The sequence below is a fragment of the Cebus imitator genome, unplaced genomic scaffold (genome assembly GCF_001604975.1).
Source record: "Cebus imitator isolate Cc_AM_T3 unplaced genomic scaffold, Cebus_imitator-1.0 Scaffold132, whole genome shotgun sequence".
Lineage (NCBI taxonomy): Eukaryota > Metazoa > Chordata > Mammalia > Primates > Cebidae > Cebus > Cebus imitator.
In genome coordinates this window covers 1,144,559-1,150,528 of record NW_016107447.1, presented here as the reverse complement: position 1 = coordinate 1,150,528, position 5,970 = coordinate 1,144,559, and positions in this window count along the sequence as shown.

Sequence of the window (5,970 nt, the reverse complement as noted above, 5' to 3'; positions counted from 1 at the left end):
AAAAAAAAAAAAAAAAAAAAAAAAAAAAAAAAAAAAAAAAAACAAGGAAAAAATATTAGAAGTTTTTAAAATTCGCCATGTAGGAGAGAGGCCTCTGAGGTTGACAAAGCTTATGTGCCCCTGTGGCAGCAGAGTGGCTATGTGTCTACACTAAGTACCTGAGAACTAGCCCTGTAACACCCTCTCCCTCCACAGACACATCCGTGGCCTGCCCAGTGGCCCTTTGCTCCCAAAAAGTGCTTGAGAAACAGACTCAGAAGCTCCCCTGCTGGGCATGACACCATGCTGGCCCAGCTGCCAAGAGCCCATTTCCCAAACCTGAGAAATAGCCCATGGGCCACCGCTGTTGGGCATGTGGCCATGTTCCAGGTTGGAGAAACAGTCCACAGACTGCCTCTGGTGGTCGCACCTGAAGGACAACCATGAAGCTCCATGCCTTCACCCTAGGTCTACAAAACATCTTCTTAGGCCACCCCTCACAGAAATGCTCCAAGCCTCCCATGCAGCCATGCAGCTGTGTCAAGCGCCTGAGAAACATCCCTCTTTCCTCTCTCATCCCCTTCCTCTCATAGGCCATTTAAGCAACCTTACACTCACATCTTGGGCCTGAGGAAAAGCCTAATAGGCTGACTCTGGAAGACATGTCTTCAGACCAGTTGAGCGGCTGCACTTCCATGTCCTGAGACCAAGAAACAGTGCCACAGCCCACTCCTAGCCTGTAAGCAAGTACACTGACTGAACAAACGTGTGCATGCTTCCAGCCAGAATAACAGCACCCTGGCCCCAACGTCATTGAGTCATACCTTAATTGAATTACCTACCATGTGCATGCACACACCCCTAACCTGAGAATTAGCCCTGGAACCACAGCACTGGCAAAGCCATGCCACTGTAGCAGCACATTTTCTCAAGTAGGGCACCAAGAAATAGTCAAGTGCCACAAGTGTGGATTCTAGGTGAAGAAACTACGTGGAAATAATACTACTACATACACCTAGAACAAAAACCAACAAACCCAAAATAAGTAACACCTAAAGACCCATTCATAAAAATAAATCTTTGCTTATGAAATCTACTCCATAAAATTGAAAGAGGCAACTTTTCCACCAGATGCACAAAATAATAGCAGAGAACTTCTCGTATCTTGGGAGAGAGATAGAAATTCAGGTCCAGGAAGCTATAAGAATCTTAAATTAAACCCAAATAGATTCTCTCCAAGGCATATTTTAATTACATTTCTAAAAGCCAAAAACAAAGAAAGGTGTTTGTTTGTTTGTTTGTCTGTTTTTAAGATGGAGTTTTGCTCTCATTACCCAGGCTGTAGTACAATGGCACGATCTTGGCTCACTGCAACCTCCGCCTCCCGGGTTCAAGCAACTCTCCTGCCTCAGCCTCCTGAGTAGCTGGTATTACAGGCATGTGCCACCACACCTGGCTAATTTTGTATTTTTGGTAGAGACAGGGTTTCTCCATGTTGGTCAGGCTGGTCTCGAAGTTCCGACTTTAGGTGATCCACCCGCCTCAGCCTCCCAAAGTGCTGTGATTACAGACATTAGCCACCGTGCCTGGCCCACAAAGAAAAATTTTTAAAAACATCAAGAGAAAAATGTCGTCGCATAAAAGGTAATCCCCATTTGACTAACAGAATTTCTCAGCAGAAACCTTACTGGCCAGGAGAGAATGGCATAAGATACTCAAATTACTAAGAGAAAAAACCGTCAGCCAGGAATATCACACTCAGCAAAGCTATTCTTCAGAAATGAAAGAGAAATAAAATCTTTCCAAGAGAAGCAAAAATTAAGGGAGGAGGGTGGCAGAACAAGATGGTGAAATAGAGGCGCCAATGATTTCCCCTTCCCCCAACAAGGTCGCCAATTTAACAACTATCTGCAGAGAAAGAGCACCTTCATAAGAACCAGAAAAATCAGGTGAGCACTCGCAGTAACGGATTTTAACTTTACGTCACTGAAAGAGGCGCTGAAGAGGTAGGAAAAGCACTTGTATCACTGATGCCACTCTTCCCTCATCTTTCATCTCCCAGTTGCAGGTGTGCAGCATAGAGCATTTCTGTGCATGGGGGTGAGAGAAAGAACAGCAATTTTGAGTTAAAAAATGGAGGGACTGAAGTTAAACTATAGTTCCTTATTAGTTTTCTTTCTCTTGTTTGTTTATGCAAACAGTGTTCAGTTATTATCAGTTTAAATAATGGGTTATGAGATAGCATTTGCAAGCCTCGTGGTAACCTGAAACCAAAAAATACGCAACATATACATAAAAAGCAAGAAATGAAATCCTATCACCAGTAAAAAATACCTTCACTAAAAGGAAGACAGGAGGAAAGAAAGAAAAGGAGAGTACGTCAAAACAACCAGAAAACAAGAAAATGTCAGGAGTAGGTCCTTGCTTATCAATAATAACCTTGAATGAAAATGGAATGAACTCTCCAATCAAAAGACATAGAGCGGCTGAGTAGATGAAAAAACAAGACCCAATAATCCATTGCTTAGAAGAAACATACTTCACCTAGAAAGGCATAAATAGACTGAAAAATAAAGACATAAAAAATTCCATGCCAATGGAAAACAAAAAAGTACAGAAGTAGCTATATTTATATCAGACAAAATAGATTTCAAGACAAAAACTATAAGAAAAGACAATGTCACTATATAATGATAAAGAGGTCAATTCAGCAAGAGGATAGAACAATTTTAAATATATATATACCCAGTACTCCAACACCAAGACATGGAAATTATTAGAGATAAAGGGAGAGACAGACACCTCTACAATCATACCTGTATACTTCAACACCCCACTTTTAGCACTGCACAGGTCTTTGTTGACAGAAAGTCAACAAAGAAACATTGAACTTAATCAGCACTATACACCAAATGGACTTGATAGATATTTACAGGATATCAGCAGAATACTCATTCTTTTCCTCAGCACTTGCATCATTCTCAAAGATAGACTATATGTTAAGTCACAAAGCAAGTCTTTCAACATCCACGAAAATTGAAAACACAGTGAAGCTTCTTCCATAAGCATAATGGAATAAAATTAGAAATAAATAACAAGATGAATTTTGGAAACTATACAAATACATGGAAATTGATCAATATGCTCAACAATGACCAGAGGGTCAATGAATAAATTAAGAATAACATTGAAAAATTTCTTGAAACAAATGATAATGGAAGCACACCATACCCAAACCTCTGGGATACAGCAAAAGCAGTATGAAGAGGAAAGTTTATAGCTATAAGTATATACATCAATAAAGACAAAAAACTTCAAACAAACATTCTAACAATGCATCTTAAAGAACAAGAAAAGAAAGAGCAAACTAAACCCCAAATTAGTTGCTGAAAAGAAATAATAAAGAGTGTCACTATATAATGATATGTATCAGCTGGGCATGGTGGCTCACACCTGCAGTCCCAGCACTTTGGAATTACAAAGTGCTGATCAGATCAGCAGATCACGTGAGGTCAGGAGTTGGAGACCAGCCTGGCCAACATGATGAAACTCCATCTCTACTAAAATACAAATATTAACTAGGAGTGGTAGCATGAGTCTGTAATCCCAGCTACTTGGGTGGCTGAGGCAGGAGAATCACTTAAACCTGGGAGGCAGAGGTTGCAGTGAGCCAAAATTGCACCACCTCACTCCAACCTAGGTGACAGAGCAAGACTCTGTGTAAATAATAATAATAATAATAAAGATCAGAGCAGAAATAAATGAAACAGAAATGAAGAAAGCAATACAAAATATCAAAAGCTGTTTTTTTACGTTAGACAAAATTGACAAATCCTCAGCCAGACTAAGAAAAATGAGAGAAGATTCAAATAAATAAAATCAGAAATGAAAAAGGAGACATTACAACTGACATCACAGGAATTCAAAGGATTATTAGAGGCTACTGTAAGTAATTATTTGCTAAAAAGTTGGAAAATCTAGACGAAATAAACAAATTCCTAAACTCATACAGCTTAACCAAGATTTAACCATGAGGAAATCCAAAACCTGAAGAGACCAAAAACAGCTAATGAGATAGAAGCCATAATAAAAACCTTCTCATTAAAGAAAAGCCTGGGTCGGGCACAGTGGCTCACGTCTGTAATCCTAGCACTTTGGGAAGCCAAGGTGGGCAGATCGCCTGAGGTCAGGAGTTCGAGACCAGCCTGGACAACATGGTGAAACCCCATCTTTACTAAAAGTACAAAAATTAGCCAGGTGCCTGGAATCCCAGCTACTCACGAGGCTGAGGCAGAAGAATCGCTTGAATTCGGGAGGCGGAGGTTGCAGTGAGCCGAGATGATGCCACTGCACTCCAGCCTAAATGACAGGGCAAGACCCTGTCTCCAAAAAGAAAAAGAAAGAAAGAAAGAAAGAAAGAAAGAAAGAAAGAAAGAAAGAAAGAAAGAAAGAAAGAAAGAAGAAAGAGAGAGAGAGAGAGAGAGAGAAAGAAAGAGAGAAAGAAAGAGAGAAAGAAAAGAAAACTTCAGACCTGATGGCTTCACTGATGAATTCTACAAAACATTTAAACATTTAAATAATTAATACCAATTCTACTCAAACTATGCCAAAAAATAAAGGAGGAGGAAATACTTCCAAACTCATTCTATGAGGCCAGATAGACATCTACGAGGCCACCTGATGTCAAAGTCAGAAAAACACACATTAAGAAATATCTCTGATGAACATGAATGCAATAATCCTTAACAAAATATGAGCAAACAAAGTTCAACAACACATTAAAAAGATAATTTATTATGACCCATTGGGTTATTCCTACGATGCAAAGATAATTCATTATATGCAAATCAATCAATGTGATACCTCATATTAACAGAAAGAAGGATAAAAACCATATGATCATTTCAACTGAGGATGAAAAAACATTTGATAAAATTCAATATTTCTTTATGATAAAACCGTTAAAAAACTGGGTATAGAAAGAACATATCTCAACATAATAAAAGCTGTATGTAACAGACCCACAGCTAGTATTACACTGAATAAAGAAAAACTGAAAGCTTTTCCTCTAAGATCTGTAAGAGGAAGAGGATCATGACTTTCACCACTGTTATTCAACATAGAACTGAAAGTCTTAGCTAGAGCAATCAGGCAAGAAAATAAAATGAAGAGCATCGCAAATGGAAAGGAAAAAGTACCATTATCCTGGTTTGCAGATGATATTATCTTATATTTGTAAAAAAACTAAAGACTTCACTAAAAAACTATTAGAACTGATAAATTCAGTAAAGTTGCAGGATACAAAATCAACATGCAAAAATCAGTAGCATTTTTTTTTCATGGAAAACTATTTCATTAAGATAATTGTGTAACATGTAACAGTTTATATCAAATATCTTGAACTCACCACAGTCTCTAGTCTTTTTCCCTTCCTGTTTATGACACCATTGTGATTTTAGTGTCAGAGACAGTCTTTGTTTCATATGTTCGATTTCTTGACACATCCAGGTGTAGCATATCTGTAGTGTTTTCTGTTTCACCTGCTGCTGCTGTTAGGTGCTCTTTCCCTAACCTTTCACCAATTTTAATCTTATTTCTCTGCTTTAATATTTTTACCTATTTGTGACATTAAACTTTTCTTTTTTTTTCTTTTTTTTTAATTGCATTTTAGGTTTTGGGGTACATGTGAAGAACATGCAAGATTGTTGCATAGGTACACGCATGGCAGTGTGATTTGCTGCCTTCCTCCCCTTCACCTATATCTGGCATTTCTCCCCATGCTATCTGTCCCACCTCCCCACCCCCCGTCCCTCCCCATTTCCCCCCAACAGACCCCAATGTGTAGTGCTCCCCTCCCTAAATCAGTAGCATTTATTTTTTTCCCCCATTTATTTATTTTATTGCATTTTAGGTTTTGGGGTACATTTGAAGAACATGCAAAATTGTTGCATAGGTACACACATGGCAGTGTGATTTGCTGCCTTCCTCCCC